This window comes from Dama dama, chromosome 5 (assembly GCF_033118175.1).
Source record: "Dama dama isolate Ldn47 chromosome 5, ASM3311817v1, whole genome shotgun sequence".
Taxonomy (NCBI): domain Eukaryota; kingdom Metazoa; phylum Chordata; class Mammalia; order Artiodactyla; family Cervidae; genus Dama; species Dama dama.
Window position 1 is genome coordinate 115,413,520 of NC_083685.1, and position 19,247 is coordinate 115,432,766.

The following is a 19,247-nucleotide window of genomic DNA, read 5'->3' on the forward strand; positions in this document are numbered from 1 at the left end:
CACAAAAGTGAGGTCATGTCTGTGTCACTGCTATGGTCCCAGATGCTGCACTCAGAATGCCCACCTTAATTACACGTTAGAATCACCTGAGGAGCTTTTGTTTATTTATTTGTCTGTGCTGAGTCTTAGTGGCAGCATGCGGGATCTTTCATCTTCATTGCAGCATACAGGATCTCTAGCTGTGGCATTAGCTATAGCATGCGGGCTCTAGTTCCCTGACTGGGGATCAAATCTGGGTCCCCTGCATTGGGAGTTTGGAGTCTTAGCCACTCGACTACCGAGAAAGTCCCAAGAATCACATGAGGAGCTTTTGAAACTCATCATGGCCAGGCCCTACCCCAGGCCATATGAATTCTAATTTGAAGTGGGCCCAGCCAGCAATACGTATCTTTATACAGCACCATGGGGAATTTTAATGCACAAGCTTGAACCACCAACCTGCATTGTGCTTAACGCTCAACTTTTCTTGAATGAATAAATCAATCTCTAAAAATTTAATCTCCCCAAACTCCTCCAAAAGACAGGAAGCTAAGGATATTTAGCTAGGTTATAATATGTTAATATCATATTTCATGAAATTTCATATTTAATTCAACCAAACTTCATTATGCGCCTACATGGGACAGGCCCAGTGACTGGGAAGGGTGTGATTTATACCCACCATACAGATAAGAAGAAGTTACTATAGGTAACTTTAGGTTTGCATGCATGCTAAGTCACTTCAGTTGTGTCCAACTCTTTTCGACCCTATGGATCATAGCCCGTCAGGCTCCTCTGTCCATGGGATTCTCCAGGCAAGAATACTGGAGTGGTTTGCCATGCCCTCCTCCAGGGGATCTTCTTGATCCAGGGATCAATGAAATCAACAAATCCATCCAAATGAAATCAACAAGAACCTGGAATGCACCCTCTCTTGGCTCTACTTTCCCTGAATAGCCTTCCCCAGTCTGCAGTGAAAGTCACTCAGTCGTGTCCAACTCTTTGTGACCCCATGGACTATACATCCATGGAATTCTCCAGGCCAGAATACTGGAGTGGGTAGCCATTCCCTTCTCCAGGGATCTTCCCAACCCAGGGATCAAACCCAGGTCTCCCGCATTGCAGGTGGATTCTTTACTAGCTGATCCACCAGGGAAGCCCAAGAATACTGGAGTGGGTAGCCTATCCCTTCTCCAGGGGATCTTCCTGACCCAGGAATCGAACCGGGATCGTAGCCTTTCTGAGGTGGTAGTAAAAATGGCCATTGGTACCTCTAGTCTTGTGTCCTGTTTAGTAGGGATTTATAGAAACATCTCAATTAATGTTCTACCAGAAAACAAAAACAAAACCTTATTATTTTTAAATCACAGCTTAGACCTTCCTTCTTTCCTTATTATTCTCTCCCACCTGCAATCCAGTCTCCCAACCCTAGGTATAGAGTGTTCTGGTGATTTATCCTTCATTACCGACAGTTTGCACATGTTTCTTTAAAATGTCAGGATTACCTGGCCTTTGTTAGCTGCTGACAGATCTCTGCAGTCCAGGCTCCCAGGGGAAATGGTAATAGGTACTCAGTCCCTACTGGCAGGCTCTCCACCTTCTGGCAAGCAAAGTTTCTTCCTGGATAAAGTTTGACATACTCTTCACTCTCAAAGAGGTTTCTTTGCCTGATCATCAGACAGCCCTGAAGTGGGATGCCTAGGCCCTATCAGGCTTTGGCTCTGTCTGTAGAGTATTTTATGTCATCATTGAAAACTGAAGGAGGGTGAACTAAGATGGTACCCAGTACTCAGAAAACAGAGGTTTGGCTTCATCTTGGGTCAGCCTCTAGAGGTGGGGTTATATATGCCCCACACTATGGATAAGGAAGCTGAAGCCCAGAATGACTGTCACTTGCTCAGGATCACACAGCCAATAAATTGCAGAACCAGATTTGAGCCCAGATCTTTCAGCTTCAAAGCCTGTTATTTCTATGACACCCCCCACCCCGATTTATTTTTTAATTTCCAAGATTAAACTCTTCCTCTCTCCATGACACCTTCCTCCCATCCCCAGAAAAAGTTGCACGCTTCTCAGACTTTTTTTTAGCATGGGCTCACTTCAAATCCACTTAATTTTGCTTTGTCATAGCTGCCCGGTTCTCAGCTGCTAGACTGGGAAGTAGGTCATGGCTGCAGGGACCACAGGCTCTGGCTGCCGTGAGGGCCAGCCTCTGGTTTCAGGGCTGGACAGGGGCCAGACCTCACCGGGAGCATCACCCTCTGCTGGCCCTGCTTGGAGTTCTCATCCCTGGCCCTGAGGCGCATCACAAACCTTCACATCATTGCCTTAGATTCTAGAATTCACTGTCACTGTGCTGGGTGAGGTGGTGTTTAGAGAGAGGAGCATCAGGGTTAGGGTTAGGGCAGAAATTAATCTTCCCTCTCTGTAGATGTGTGGGTGATTGAAGCTAGTTGATTGAAGGGGCTTGCCCACCATCATATGCCACTTTTCAGAAGAGAGGTACCAAGCCCCTTGACACCCGTCATTTAACTGTCCCCTCCTTTATGTGACAAAATTATCTTCAGAAATAATCATGAAGTGAAGTAATCATAATGGCCAGAAAAGAAACACAGATAATAAAAATTTCTTGAACTCTGTACATATAATAATTATGCCAGGATTTCTTTCTTTTCTTTCTTTTTTTTTTTTGGCCACACCTCATGGGTTGTATGATTATAGTTCCCCAACCAGGGATTGAACCTGGGACCTCAGTGGTGTCAGCACAGAGTCCTAACCACTGAACCACCAGGGACTTCCCACCATGATTTTTTTTTAAATAAAAGTGAATACTATAGTATAAAAAAATGGAGGGGAAAAAAGCACAAGTATTTATTTAAAAATTTTTTTCATCTAATGAGTTTTGATTCTTTGGTTGTAGCCTGATATAATGATATTTTATGTAAATTATCATTTGTTACTAATAGGTGAACTTTAATAAAAGCGAGACATCTGTAAAAATTGTCTATACTTTAAAAACTATTAATACTAAGTCGTGCCACTGATACACTGCTTTATTTTCTGGCTTAATTCTTTAGTTTTAAAAGTTACAACTCACAATTTTAAAAGAATAAATTTCCATTAAAAAAATACTCTACAAACTCCATAAAATATGTCACGTATGGAGTAAACATTATATGTACTAAGCAAAAATAATATACTTTGCCGTTCACACTCACTCTCACTGTTTTCAATTTTATTTACTTATTTTTTTGAGATTTATTCATTTTATTTTTTGTCTGTGGTGGGTCTTGTTGCTGCACGTGGGCTTTCTCTAGTTGCAGCGTGGGGGCTTCTCTTGTAGACACACAGGCTCTAGAATGCTCTAGAATGCAAGCTTCCGTAGTTGTGGTGTACGGACTCAGTTGCTCCGTGGCCTGTGGGATCTTCCTGGACCAGGGATCAAACTGGTGTTCCTTGCATTGAAAGGTGGATTCTTAACCACTGGACCACCAGGGAAACACTCACAGTTTTCAGTTTTAAACACAAAATCTCCAAGTGGTCACATGGAATGACAGAATTGAAGTAATTCAGCTGCTTTATGATCATGGTGCTACCGCTATTCAAATTTACAACCTACTGCTTAAATGCAGACGTATTTAAGGTTGGAAACACAAAAGTCGCCTGAAACAGACTCGAAATGCTGAACTGTTAAGGATTTCTTCCCAACAGCCATATGGAGCCGACTCAGAATATGTTGAGGCCGACTGAGTAACTTGGAATTCTCCAAATGACTTCCACAGAGAAGATAAGGAAGGACTCGTTTTTACATGTGCAAATTTGAACATACATATGTATTATTGACACTCAAGAGCATTGGCACCAGTTGTTCACAGCCTAGACGGTAAAGACATTTTTCAGGGAGGAGAATGTTATCACTGATGTTGTTGAGGATTTCCAACACGTGATGCTCATAGGAAGCAGGCTGACTTCTCATCAGTTTTATTATTGTTTCTGAATTCTCTATAGTCAGTCCACCCTTTTCTAGCTTGTCATGTGCAGCCCTCCCTCCACCCTAGGCTTGGTCCCAGGATCATATCCAGGCCCTGGTCCTCCTGGTGGAGCTGAAGGGAGATGATAGAACATCTCTGGCAATCCCCCTAGGACTGAGCAAACGGAGGCAATGCTGGTGAGTTCAGAAAAGGTTAGTCCGCTGGCTAGATCCCAGGTCCCTAGAGCTTCTCTCTGGACAGGACCAGCTCTCCTCATGCTGCTAAGAGTCTCTGCATCCTAACATGTTTCTGATGGAACTTTTGCACTGTTATGTGTGTTTCCTTTTGTGTGTGTGTGTGGTTTGAGGGGTTTTTTTAATTTCCTTTTTAAAAAAAAGTATCTATTTATTTATTGGCTATACTGGGTCTCAGTTACGGTATGTGGGATCTTTAGCTGTGGCCTGCGAACTCTTAGTTGTGGCATGTGGGATCTAGCTCCCTGACTAAGGATTGAACCCCGGGCCCTCTGCATTGGGAGCTAGAAGTCTGCCACTGGACCACTAGGGAAGTCCCTAAGTGCATGCATGTGTGTGTGTGTGCTCAATCGCTTCAGTCATATCTGACTCTTTGCAACCCCATGGACTGTAGCCTTATCCATGGGATTCTCCAGGCAAGAATACTGGAGTGGGTTGTCATGCCCTCCTCTGAAAGATCTTTCCAACCCAGAATCGAACCCATGTGTCCTGTGTCTCTTGTATTGCAGGCAGATTCTTTACCACTGAGCCACCGGGGAAGTCCAGTCCCTATGGATTTCCTTTAAAAAAAAAAAATAGACAAGCAATAAAATGTTAGGTTTGAGAAGGTTGACATGAGCAATTGAGCTACAAAATGAGCTTGAACTAAATCCTAGCAGGTTTTTCTTAGGAATAATATTATCATCTCCAGCCACTTGCAGTAGATTTATTCTGAATTCAGAGAGAGGTTTCATTTGTTGTTTATACTTGGCATTATTCATTTGTTTCTTTAATTTACGAGCCTTGGCGCTCATTAGGATATTTCAGTGGGGTGTGTTGGATCTAATGATGCATGTATTCTTTTCTGCAGAGTAGTTTTATGTTTTGGGTTTTACTTTAACTTTAAAAAAAAAAACAACCCTTTTCTTGGACAATTGCCCAAATGATACCAGACATATGGTTAAGAATGTGAGTCCTACAGGTGCCTCCTAACCTTTTGCTTGCTGACAGCCGCCAGCTAGATATTGCAGGCAGCACAGAACAAGCATGGCTGGAGCACATCTCCATTGATGTAAAGTCAATCTGGAAACCTCTGGAAAATGGACAGCTGCTTTCTGAGCCTGTGGTACAGCCAAAGGAGCCCTCTACTAAATTAAAACAATGTCAGAGACAGAAGCTAGTGTCTTGCCTTACTTGGCCATTGACCAGCCAGGTGACTTAGGGCAACTTGCTCAGCTTCTCTTTTGCCTCCTCTGCAAAGTGGAATCATCTCTTTACCAGACAGAAGATGGACCCTGAGCCCGAGGCTAACCATTCTCACCCTCTTAGAAGGACTGCTGATCCTTCCACATATTTAACAATCACAGGTTAATAATTGGGAAAAGCAGGGCTTCCCGTGTGGCTCAGTGGTAAAGAATCCATCTGTCAATGCAGGAGATGCAAGAGACGCAGGTTCAATCCCTGGGTCAGGAAGATGCCCTGGAGGAGGGCATGGCAACCCACTCCAATATTCTTGCCTGGAGAACCCCATGAACAGAGGAGCCTGGTGGGCTACAGTCCATGGTGTTGCAGAGAGTCAGGCACGACTGAGCACACACAAATAAAAGAATAATAATTGGGAAAAACAAAGAGAACACTTCTATTTAGATAATTATGCATGTTTTTCTGCTTTTCTTGTTGGAAAGACATAAGCGAGATTGAGGAGGTAACTGTGTGAATGGCAGCCTCCCAGGGCTGACCTCTCTAGGGAAGGTCACTGTGCCCAGGAGCCCTTTACCAGAATTTGAAAACTAATTGTTGTAGGGTTTGCTGACCTGCTTATTTATTTATTTACTTTATTTTTGTCCATGCCCTGCAACTTACGCTATTTTAATTCCCTGACCAAGGATGGAAGCTGGGTCTCCCCCTTGGCAGTGAGAGCGCTGAGTCCTAACCACTGGACCATCAAAGAATTCCCTAGGGTCTGCTGACCTTAACAACTAATGACGTGCTGAGAACTGTCTCTTCCAAAAGGCATTCCATTCCCTCGGGTGACTCTGGGCACCCCCTCCCCGGAGCCATGATGCTGTCTCCTCTCTCAACCCCCCACCCCAACTGTTCCCTCTCCTTCTCGCCCCAACCCCCTTTTTCCTCACAAACCTTTTTGCTGCTGCAGCCTTTTCTAATGAGGTGGTTCTGGCCAAGGCCTCTCCATGGCTTGGTTATGTAACCTGCTGCTGCTTCTGGTCCAGGGGTCACCCTGGAAGGGGGTCAGAGGGGGGCACACAGCCAGGGCCAGTCTACTTGCCACCCCCTTGGAACTTAGACGCGGTGCAGGAATTTGGACTCTGCAGGAATTAACAGCTCCAACACTTTCCCCAGAGCCAAAAGCGCAGGATGCATGCTTTTTGTTCTTTGTTAAATTCCAACTAGCAAGGGTGCCTCAGAGAAGCCTGTTGGGAGCTGTTTCCCTGATGTTGGCTCCTAGTTAGCTTCTGGCCTCAAGTCTCTCAGAGCTGGGCTCCCCCAAAATGTCTTGTCTCTGAAGCATCACCCCTTTGATCAATGATGTCCCTTTGCCCAGTGATGACCCCCACTTTGCCTGTCAATAACCCTGTCTCTACCCCTCACCAGCCCAGAGGAAGGAGTTTGTCCCTCTAAGCCTGCCTTCCCTTCAAGTCTTAGCTCAAGCTCACCTTTTATTAAACGATGTTTTTTGATGTGGACCATTCTTAAAGTCTTTACTGAATCTGTTACAAGATTGCTTCTGTTTTATGTTTTAGTTTTTTGGCCCCGAGGCAGGTGGGATCTTAACTCCCTGCCAGGGATGGAACCCTCACCCCCTGCATTGGAAGGCGAAGTCTTAACCACTGGACCACCAAGGAAGTCCCTTAAGCTCACATTCTTTCCAGAGCCTCCTCGAGCCTTCTTGGCCCCCAACTCTTTTCAGGGGCTACACCTTTGCCTCTGGCACCTATTCCATACTCAGCTCATAGAATCACAGACTCTTGGGACACAAGGCAATTTGCCTTCTCTCTTCTGACCCATGGCCTTGATCAGTATTTATCTCTTTGTCTCCCCTCCCAAACTAGACCTCAAGAAGTCTTCCATCCTGGAGCCCCCACCCACGGGAGGCAGCATTCCAAAAATGGAGCTGACCATAGAGTTGCTCTGAAATGACCCTGTGTCACTCAGTATTTGCCTGTGTATCTCTCTGGCCAGACTGAGTCTATCCAAGGGCAGGGGCCACCTCTGCCCCCTGGTGGGGGCTGGTACCTGCCTTTCTCATAATCTGCTCACTACCCTGGTCCCTGAGTTTCCCCTAACTGCTCACCCATGGCTGGGCCAGTAGGATGGCTCTGTCCTGTTTAGGGCATCGTCTCCCTGCCTGACTCACCCTGCTGCCCAAAGGGACTGCAGGGCATGTGTACACGTGCATGGGCGCAGTGCTGATAGACACAGCCCCTGAGTTCAGCATCACTAATGCATTTTATACCCTGAAAGCTGCTATAAACTTTATTTATGACACAGCTGACATGTCTGAATTGGCTCCCAAATCCACCACCAAGCATGTGGTGATTGGTGAGCCTGTCACTTAGCCCACTTTTCTCTCTGTCTGTTAATAATAGATGCTTCTTACAGCCTCAGCTTGACAGCTTTGATTTAAAAGTCATCTTAAACCAAAGAGACTAATGGATGGGTCTGAATGTGTGCCTTTTAAAGCACAAAGCTTTGCTCTTAATTAACTGGATTCTGTCCTTTGATTGGAACAGGCTCTCCCCTCCTCGCATGATTAACTACCCACATTTGCGCCCAGAGCAAATCTCAGGTGTGTTACCTGAACACTCAGGAGGCAGCGAGAGCCACCTGGTTACACGGTGCATGCGTGTTTGGGGTTGTCTGGTGGGTGTGAGATGCCCAGAGAGATGGTTCCGGTTCCATCTCTCCCCACTTGAGAGACGAGCGTTCTTCCATCCAGTCCACCATTCAAGAGTGGAAAAGGAGCCTTCCCTGTCCCGCGCACGCCCACTCCTAGTCTGCAAATACGTGTGTGGTATGAGAGCTCCTCCATGGGCCGTCATCAGTGTGGTTTATGGGTCAGACTCCGCTCCTGCAGTCACTTCCTCCCTCCAGCACAGACCACGGTGCATTTTACTACTTCTGTCTCTGTGCTTCTCCAATGGACAGTGCAGAGGGTGGGGCCATGGAAGGACCAGAGCTGTGGGGAGAAGCCCACAGTTATTTTATCTGACAGTTGTAGAGGTGTCAGAGGTCTGACAGTAGTGTTACAGGGCTAAAATCAAGGTGATGGCAGGCTGCATTTCTTTCTGGAGGGTTTAGGGCTGAATTTCTTGCCTTTTCCAACTTCCTTGGCTCATGGTCCCATCCATCTTCAAAGTCAACTTGACTGGTTGTCTCAAGTCCCATCACTCTGACACGACTTCCCTACCTCCATCTTTCACATGGGCCCGTGTGATTACATTGGACCCACCTAGATAATCCAGAATAATCTTAAAGTCAATTGATTAGCAACCTTAATCCCATCTGCAACCTTAATCCTGCACAAAGTAACAAGGAGATTGGGATGTGGATGTGGACATCTTTAAGATGCCTTTATTCTGTCTAACATGTTAACTAAGTGCAAACACATATTTTTACTTAATAGAAGATTACTAACTAATCTTTTTCAACAAGATCTGGAGAGATGGGATAAATATTTAAATTAAGATGCAAGTAATCTGAGTCATATCTGTAATATCCTTAGTTTCACTGCACTTTTTTAAAACTAGATTTTCCTAAATAAAATCAGATCCTTTGCAGCCCTTTTGCAGTATCCCATCTTGTATTCTTTCACCTAGAACAAGCCTTTAAATCACTGGCTTATGGTGCTTAGACATTCTTTGTGCCTGGGATATTGCTTATCAATCAACATTTCATGGCTTGCTGGAAAATACTGTCTGAACAACAAGCCACAGGATGAAAAGGAAAGCACAGTGCTCTTTAATTGCAAATGGTCTTTTACAAGGAGGTTTCTAATTACTTTTGCTTTTTCTCTTGAGCTGAGAAATTGAAGTGTTGGTGACAGAGAATCGTATGATGTGGCTTCATTCTGAGCATCCTTGGACCCTGTCACAGGGCAGGGATACCCACTTCCAAAATATCCCTAGGGCCACACCTGAAGAGAGCCCTGGATTTCGTGCACAGCCTGCATTGACAAGGGTTCCTCTGAGTATGTTTCAGACTCTGGTGTCCTTTTTTCTTCTGTGGAAAGAGGAGTTCATTGATCTTTACTCTGTTCTCAGTGAACTCATTTTCTTGTATATTTGTTCATCCTGTGTGTAACTTGGAGGAATCAGATTATTTTTCTCCTCCCCAAAAGGTGGCTCGGTAGTAAAAGAATCCATCTGCCAACGCAGGAGATGCCTGTTCAAGCCCTAGGTCAGGAAGATCCCCTGGAAGAGGAAATGGCAACCCCCTCCAGTATTCTTACCTGGAGAATCCCATGGACAGAGGAGCCTGGCGGGATACACTCCATGGGGTCACAAAGAGTTGGACATGACCAAGAGACTGAGCACACAGGACGGGAAGCACAGATGAGATGTCCTAGAACTGTAGTAGGGATTCTCGGAGAACAGAGAGTAGAAAAACCTTTGAAAAGGGATAAAGATGGCCTCTAGACCACAAGCTCCTAATTTAATGGCAGAAACATCGTGGTATTTTCTAAGTAAGCAGAACTGCACTTGACTTGTATTATCAAATGCATGGATCTGATGCTTGGAAAACAGTGTTTCTGCCTTACTTGGCATGTCTTCAGTGAAATGTGCTAAGACAGGTTTGAATCCTGGCTTCACCCCTGACTGACTTAGAGCAAGTTACTTCACCTCTCTGTGCTAGTGTGGGGCTCTTTTTTTCTTCTTTGGCTGCACTGGGTCTTTGGTATTGCTCATGGGCTTTCTCTAGTTGCAGCAAGCAGGGGCTGCTCTTCAGTTGCAGTGCGCTGGCTTCTCATCGCAGTGGTTTCTCCTGCTGCAGAACATGGGCTCTAGAGCTCGAGGGTTCAGTAGTTGTGGCCCATGGGCTTAGTTGCTCTGTGTCATGTGGGATCTTCCCGGACCAGGGATCGAAACTGCATCCCCTGCTTTGGCAAGCAGATTCTTAACCACTGAACCACCAGGGAAGTCCCTGTGGGGCTCTTTCTTTAAGGTCCATTCCAAGCTTAGAATCCAGGATTCTGTGATTCTAACCTAGGCAAGCAGGGACCCCCAGACAGATGCTTGAAGAACAAGTCTGTTTTGGAGGCAGGAGGAGAAGGAACCAGAGTAGGACAGACCTTGATGCCAAAGATGACAAACTCAAGGTCATTCCTGGTTAACTAACACCCTGTGGACACGGCAGTTATAGCTCATTTAATTTGGTCCCTTGAGGTTTACAAAGAGGGGAGAGAATTTGAGTCTCTTCCACCGTCACAGAGGAATATGCTCTTCAATGAGGTGTGAGAGATAGTTATCCAGGGAGCTGGGGTGGCCTACGCAAGAGAGCAGGTCAACCCTCAGATTTGCAACTGACTATGAGCTGGGGAAGTGTCATCTATTCATGTTGTCTCCTCCTCCATCCCACCAGGGCTCTCTTCCTGCCCCCACACTCCTTGGTTCAGCAGCATCACTGGGGCCTTCCTCCTACCAGGTATGAGACGTGATGGTGGAGGGGGTGGCTATGGCCCTTCCATCCTAAGAGCATCAACATCCCAGAGGATGACAGCACTGGGTGAATATTTGTGGGGGGCGCCCGTGAAGGAGTTTGGCAGAGTCAGGAAGGGCTTCTAGAAGCAATGACTGCTTTGATGGAGCCCGAAGCTTGAGTAGGAGTTAGTCAGACAAAGGGGAAGAGGTGCAGAAGAGAGGACTTTCCTAACAGGGAGACCAGCTGGAGCAAAGGCCTGAGGGTGAGCGCGTGCAGCACTTAGGGTTGCACGTGGAGGGCTTTCAGTCCATCCATCGGGGAAGATACATTGAGCACAGACTCCATGCTGAGCTCTGCGCTACGTACTGAGTGGTTTGTGCTCAGTCACTCAGTCATGTCTGACTCTGCCACCCCATGGACTGTAGCCCACCAGGCTCCTCTGACTAGGGATTTCCCAGGCAAGAATACTGGAGTGGGATGCCATTTGCTCCTCCAGGGGATCTTCCCAGCCCAGGGATCGAACCCGAGTCTCCTGTATCTCCTGCTTTGGCAGGTGGACTGTTTACCACTGAGACACTGGGGAAAGCCCACTGAATTGTTTACAGTGGTTTAAAAAAAAATAAGTACAGGAGTCTCCACCCTCCAGGAGCTTTCATTCTAATGGGGAGACTAAATGGATAACAATTAGAGTATGATATGACAGGTACAACAGGAAAGACCAGCCCAAATGTTGAGTGGAAGGAGGCCAGGTAGGTAACAGACTCCTACCCATGTCTTGAGAATGCGTGTTTCCAGCCTAATCTCAGGGGTGAGGTCAGGGAGATGTGTGTGGTGAATTCTTTGCAACTGAGGGAGTTGTGGTGTTTCTGTTTCCCCAAGGCACCTAGTGTATGTGTGTGTGTGTGTGTGTGTGTGTGTGTGTGAGAGAGAGAGAGAGAAAGCCTTGCCTACCTCATCCTCTGCTCACCCTGAGCTTTGCAGGGATGGGATGGTGAATGCTGCCTGGGCTCATTGACCTGGAGGGGCCCCTCAGCTACCCACTCTCCATCTCTGTAGCACAACAGCTTCCCCAGGCAAGCAATTCATTCTCCCACTCTTTTTTTTAAGATTTTTTAAAAAATATGCACCATTTTAGAAATCTTTATTGAACTTGTTACAATACTACTTCTGTTTTATGTTTTGGTTTTTTGGCAATGAGGCATGTGGGGTCTTGGCTCCTCGACCAGGGGTCGAATCCTCACCCCCTGCATTAGAAGACAAAGTCTTAACCACTGGACTGCCAGGGAAGTTCATTTTTTCTCTTTCTGCTGTGTGTTTACAACTCTGGGTTTTAACAGGGAGGCCTCTGCAGCTCCCCTGGGAAGATGTGTTGACCTCCCACCCCTGACAGCCTGCCTGCCCACCTGGGAAGGGGCCCTTTGGACAAGTGCTTTCCCTGGCACGCCTCTTCATCCATAACCCCTCGTTGTATGGAGACTAGAACCATTGAAAGTCACTCAGTCATGTCCGGCTCTTTGCCCATGGAATTCTCCAGGCCAGAATACTGCAGTGGGTAGCATTTCCCTTCTCCAGGGGATCTTCCCAACCCAGGGATCGAACCCAGGTCTCCCACATTGCAGGCAGATTCTTTACCAGCTGAGTCACAAGGGAAGCCCAGGGAAAGGCTACCCACTCCAATACTCTGGCCTGGAGAATTCCATGGACTGTTAAGTCTGTGGGGTCACAAAGAGTCGGACACGACTGAGCAACTTACACTTTCATGACCATTGAATGGTGGGGGGCGGAGATTGTTGCCCACCAGAAGGTAAAGCTTCTCAGACCATACAAACACTGCAAAGCCACCTTCATGGTTTATCCCAGGCTCCCCCCAGGGGGTTAGATTTGGGCCAAAGCTGGATGGCCCAGCAGCGAGAAGGTTTGTGCATTCACTGCTTCATCTTGGCCGTTCCTCAGGGAGAACCACTTGCTACCCAACCGGGTAGAGGGCTCTACCTCCTTACGGGAAGGTTAGAGGGCAAATGTATTTTTATATTTAGCAAAAGAAAATAAATTTTACTTTGAACCTCTTCTGTAATGTTTTGAAAACATCTTTATTGAGATGATGTTTCACATACCATAAAAACCACCCATGTAAAGTTACAATATTTCTGTATGGTTTCGATTTTGATTGTAATTTATGAGACACTAAGAGACCCAGGAGCAACTCAGAAGAGAGCGGGGCGACAGCTCCGAGTCTGCTCTGTTCTCTGCTTCATGACTGGCAGGCCTGCAGGGGCCCCTGGGCTTCCGCCCCCAGATGTAGTGTTTTCTCCTTTTCCAAGAAGGATTTTGTCTTCAAGTTCTTAGTTCTTCTTTCTCGCCAGTCTTTTCTCTCTCATATGCTCGTTCTGTCTGTCTTCCCTCCCTGACTGTAATTTCTATTTCTGAACAGAAATGATGTCCCGGCCTTTCTTTTGAATAATGGGTGTTTTGCAACCAACCAAGGCTGCCTGTGCTTTTTCTGAAATAAATACTTGGGGGGTCCAGGGCTTAAATATGTGACCTTGGTCTCGTTGCCTGTTTCTCCCCAATCTGAATTTCTCATGTGTCCATTTTAGTTGATCCAGATATGTGTACGCCTGGATTGGCTCTGGTTCCAAAGCTGTGTTGAAATTCTTTCTTTCAAGGTCATTTCTTCACTCCATACAACTTTCTGTTTTCCACTGTACTCCACTTTGTCAAGCACAGTTATTTTATCCAAATAAGAGAGCATGCCCCAGGGTCCCATGCTGGGTAATAGTTTTGTTTTCTTATTTTAATTTCAATGAGAAGTTTTATTGACAAATTTTGAAACTACTTTCCCAACCTTAATAGATGTGGCAAAATTGCCTTTATTTTTATCTAAAGAGCCTTTATTTTTGTATTCTTATGTAGCTATGGACACTTACACATTGTATTTGGAAGTTACATTTTCTAGGGCTCCTAAGCCTGTAACTTCAGCTTTGCTGGGACTCCTCACCTCCCTACTTCTCTAGATCTCCTTTTGGAACAAGGTAGATGAAAATACAGGCTTCCCCAGGTGCCTCAGCAGTAAAGAGTCTGCCTGCCAATGCAGGAGACACAGGTTCAATCCCTGGGTCGGGAAAATCCCCTGGAGATGGAAATGGCAACCCACTCCAATATTCTTGCCTGGGAAATCACATGGTCAGAGGAGCCTGGTGGGCTACAGTCCATGGGGTCGCAAAGAATCAGACACAACTTAGTGACTAAACAACAGCAGATGTTAATACATCAACAACTACAGCTCCCCAATGTGTTCAGACATGTCACTAGATCTCAGAGAATTATGCTTGTGATAGGCAAGGGTTTGTGGCAGAGTGCTGTGTCCAGGTGGCCCTGGCTCTCTGCATTAAATGTGTACCTGAAAGACTGCATGTCAGCTGCTAGCAAAGCCTGTCTCTTTGTGTCATGATTTTGCTTCCAGTGTGTGAAGCTTCCCCCTCCAGGGGCCTCCACTGGCTCTGTAGGCCTTCCCGAGTGCCCCCCACCCCCTCATCAGGCACCTCTGGTGGTGGTTCTCTAGCCCCAGGTAAGAACACCCCCACACAGTGTCCCCCTAGGCAGCCTTTGACTTTGTGATTGATCACAGACATGATTAATTACATCACACTGATGCCTAGAACCAGTGTTAAGCCTCTTATTCACCTTGAGCCCTCAGCCATGCCGGTGGCTACAGGCAATTTGTGATTTGTGAATAAAAGGTGTAGTGCAGGGACTTCTCTGGTGGTCCAGTGGCTAAGATTCCTCACTTCCAATGCAAGGGGCCTGGGTTCAATCCCTGGTCAGGGAACTAGATCCCACAAGCTGCAACTAAGACCTGGCACAGCCACATAAATAAGTAAATTTAAAAAAAAAATAATAATTATTTTTTAAAAGGAGCAGCACACTGTGGGACAAACCCTTGACTTTGTCACGGGGTGCTTTGTTTTGCCAAAAGGAGAATGTACTTATTGCTTTTCATCAGATTTAAAACATAATACATGTCTGGAAAACAGTATAATAAAACCAAAATGTATACAACAACAAGAGAAAGCCTCCCTGATTCCACGTCCCTTCCCAGAGCATATAATCCCTTACGATTTCTGGTTCGCACGTAGGCATATCTGTGCTATTTTCTTGTTTATAAACGTTCTGTGCGTGCACATTTCCAAAACGGCTTTATCCCGTTGGTGATACAGGATGGAGTGCTCTCTATGCCAGTGTGTTTGTTTCTCCCCTGTCCGTCCTCCTCACACAGGGTCAGCTTCACACAGGGTGCCCTGGGACACGGTTTTGGCCCGGTCTCCAGGCGTCACGGGATCCGGGAGTGATCTCACTGGGCACACCATCTGCCCTGCCTGGCCAGAGGCTGCCTCGGGGACGGCCAAGGGGGCACCACGTGTTGTTGGATCCAAGTGGGGTGGGGCTCTGAGCCCTGAGATGCTGTTTAGTCTGAAAATGCAAACAGGATACAGGAAGGTTTGGCTCAGATAATAGGCGATAAGGTTGTCATGATAATAACCACCCCTGGGACTTCGATCTCGTTTTACTGTTAGCCAGTGATGGTCCTAAGTGCTTGATATAAATCAACTCGGTTAATCCCCACGTTTTATAGATGAGGCAGCGGGGGCTCTGAGAGGCCGAGTGACTTACCCAAGGTCACCCAGCTGGGAACCCAGACCACCTGGCCCCAGTGTGTGGGTGCTCCCAGCCCCCACACTGCCCTGTCGCTAAGTCTGGCCCTGATGCCATGTGGGCACCTCTGTCAAGGGGGAGATTTCAGGGACAGTGTTCTTGACCTGGTGGCATCTTATGTGTGTTCAGAAGACACTATTTTCCGTCCTTCGAGCCGTGCTGAGTTCAGGTTGCTCATTACTGAGGGACGGTGCTGATTAGAGACAGTCTCGGCCATCCCTCTGTGCCCTGAGTTCTTCAGGGTGTGTCCTCAGACTCAAAAAATAGAAATGAAAACATCCTCAGAACTATCGCCTTCCTGTCCTCACTTCCTTACCCCTCCATTTCTTCTTGTTGTTCCATCTAATGAAGTGTTGTGGCAAAAAGAGCCAGTTTCTGGTCATTCCAGATGGCCTCGCAAACCCCGCCTGCCTCACTGCCGAGCCTGGTGAGGATGGTTCGTCTCTCCCTGCATCACCTCCCCAGCATCACCTCCCGCATCATCTCCTTGGCATCACCTCCCACATCATCTCCTTGGCATCACCTCCCTCACCATCTCCCCTGTCTTCTCATGCTCCAGGCGCCAGCGCTGGGAGGGGTAGGGAGCAGAGACTCCCCAGTTCTTCCCTAACACCTTCATTCCATCACCTCCGAGACCCTCTGAGACCCTTAGTCTCCTCTTCTCCCGGGGCTGACCCAGAGCTGCCTCTCACACCTCCATGCTGTTCCTCTTCCTCCTTCCGGGCAGAAGCGTAAAGGCTCTTGTATTGACCCCGGTTTTTATCCCTTCAGGTTGGGCCTTCACTCCCCCAACCTCAAATATCTTCCCCTTGCTCAAAACCCACACGTCATGAAAACGGTACCGAACATCAGTCTAGAACATCACAGTTCAAATGCTCTCACATGCATTTTTCCAGTGACCCTCACAGCCATCCTGTGACACAGGTGTCCTCCTGCCCGGGTTACAGATGAAGAATCTGTGGCTCACAGAGGGCAAGTGACTGGCCCAGCATCGACCAGCCAGAGAGTGGTCCCTATTACGCCTTGAACCCAGTGCTTTGGACTCCATACCACGTGTCCTTTCTACCCACATCCAACTGAACCAGGAACAAGGGTCCAGTTCCTCAAGGGAAGATATGGAGCCAGTGCCTACACCTTGGGGCTTCCCAGGTGGCTCAGTGATAAAGACTCCGCCTGCCAAGGCAGGAGATTCAGGTTCGATCCCGAGGTTGAGAAGATCCCCTGGAGGAGGAAATGACAACTCACTCCAGTATTCTTGCCTGGGAAATCCCATAGACAGAGAAGCCTGGCAGGTTACAGTCCACAGGGTCTCAAAGAGTTGGACACAACTTAGCAATTGAGCATGCACGTGCACACCCACACCTTGGTTTGAGCCCAAACCAAGGGCTCAAGGAATCCAGCCGTTCACGCAGCTGACAAGCTGGACTTGGTGCATTCCTCGAGGGGAGTTAGGGCTGAGCAGCCTCTAAAGGGGTTGCTGCAGGATCAGGAGACCCTGTTTCATGGGAGAGCCCCAGGGCCAAGGGGAAGCAAAGCTAGGAACCCTCCAAGTTCACCTTGGGCGCCAGATGGAGGGTGCCTCCCCAGCCCCTGCTGTGAGGGTGAGGCCGTGCAGTGCTCTCCAAGGGCCTTGAGAGAAGGCAGCCTAAGTGCTATTCATCAGCCCCAGGAATGTCTGATGAGGGGCAGGTGCTTCTGAGAACCCATAATGCTCTTTGGCAAATGGCCTGAGGTGCCTCTGAGAGGCCTCCCAGCACCTAATGTGCCGCTGAGGCAAGATCCTGACCTCAGGGGTCCATTCATCATCGGATACAGCCGTGTCCTCACATCTGTGACATCTCTCCACCTGGCGTTCTTTCCCAGCGACTTCCCATCCCTGAGCTGAGCTTCCCAGCAAATCACTGCACGCCAGACCCTGTCCCCAACTCTGGCATGACCTCTAAGGCTACTTGGGCCTCTCTGTGCCTCAGTTTCCCCGGCTGCAAAATGGGGCTAAGATGACCCGTGCATGTGACAGAGATGTGGTTAGAATGGCTCCTCTTACTTCGCAGCTTTGGAGTGGGGCTTCGTGACTTATTGGTAAAGGTGTCCAAAGACCTACCCTGTGTCAGACTGGAGGCTGAGACTGCAGATTCAAAGCCATGACGTGCCCTCCCTCAGCCTGGGCTACTGAGCATCAGTGTATAAGATGGGGGAAATAAGATAATGACATACCCTCCCTTCACATAGGTTGTCATGAGCACTAATGGGATATAATATGTGTTGACAGTATCCCATTAATAAATGGGAAGATTATGGGTGGCTAAAAAAAAGGTGGGGGGACTTCAAAGGCTCCCCAGCCCCAGCACTTTTTAAGTGTAATCTTCTGTTGGGTCATGAACCACTTGCTGCCTGTCAGAGCTGGAGGGCAGAGATACAACAGCAAAGCTAGAAATTGTATCCATTGGAGATCAACCAGAAATTAAGATAAAGCTTATTAATATTAGCATATTTATTAAGCAAATAAAGTAGGCTACAGAACTACTGGTATAATATGGTCTCATTTAGGGAAAATTATATGTGTGTATAGGAGAGGTGTTTGCAAGGAAGTTCCCAAGAATGTTAACAGTGGTTATTTTGCTTTCCTTTTTTCACGTTTTTGTATTTGACTTTTTAATAATGACTCTGGGGTTTCCTGGTGGCTCAGTGATAAAGAATTGGCCTGCAGTGCAGGAGACATGGGTTCAATCCCTGGGTTGGGAAGATCCCCTGGAGGAGGGCATGGCAACCCACTCCAGTATTCTTGCCTGGAGAATCTCATGGACAGAGGAGCCTGGCGGGCTACAGTCCATGGGGTCTCAAAGAGTCAGACATGGCTGAAGGGACTGAGCACAGCATGGCATGAATCACTTTTATAAAACAATAAATTCTCTCCTCTCTCTCAATTAAGGGTGGCTTGCCCAAGGGGGGAAAAAAAAAAAAGCAATTTTTTTTGCTCTGATTTTCTTGGCTTTGACATCAGAAGAGATTCCTTTTTATCCATTTGGTGCTCTGAGTTCAGGGGACTCATCTCAGAATGAAAGTGGTGACCAGGGCCTGGTGACTGGCAGCCCCTGAATGGGACAGGTGCAGAGGCCACCTCCACATGTGGCAGTAGTGTCCTCATTGAAGGCTAACTGATCAGTAATTTATCAGAAACGGGTTAGGAGGGAAAACTACTGCAGTTCTGAAAACAAAGGCCACGCAAGCGTGCTGTATCACCCTAATAGACGCTCCAGCACTGTTTAGCTACACCAGCAGTTACAAAGGAGTGGAAGAAAAGAAAGCAGAAACCTTGAGCTTAAGACCAGAACTGCCCTCTCCAACACAATCTGTGGATTTTCTGAGTGGTGGACATGAGCCAGCTGACATCAGCCATGACACATCGTGTGTGCACGGCGGCACCACCTCCCCCCAGAAAGCATCTTCATTCATGCTTTCGGACAATTGTTGATTGTTCTCTTTGCATTGAGGCCCGGGATTATTCCAGTTTCTCCTCACCAACCTAAGTCTTTCCTCTCTCTGGGCTCCTTCATCTTCTCTCCGCTTCATTTGGCAATTCTGCTTGAAATCCAGGAATTATCATTATCAGTATTATTGGTCAGATTTGGTTCTAGAACATTCTCTGGTGCCCAGTGATGGGACGTGAACACAGCTCGTACTTTAGAGTTCC

At 47.2% G+C, this 19,247-nt stretch overlaps 1 protein-coding gene and 1 non-coding gene across 4 annotated transcripts in view; one reads left to right on the forward strand and one right to left on the reverse strand.

Annotated features, from left to right (window-relative positions):
- MAPT (microtubule associated protein tau) overlaps positions 1–19,247 on the forward strand; it is a 119,708-nt gene that overhangs the window by 34,162 nt on the left and 66,299 nt on the right. The gene's annotated exons all lie outside the window — the stretch shown is intronic.
- TRNAV-GAC (transfer RNA valine (anticodon GAC)) lies at positions 2,701–2,773 on the reverse strand. Its single transcript has one exon. It is a non-coding gene; the product is annotated as a tRNA-Val (tRNA).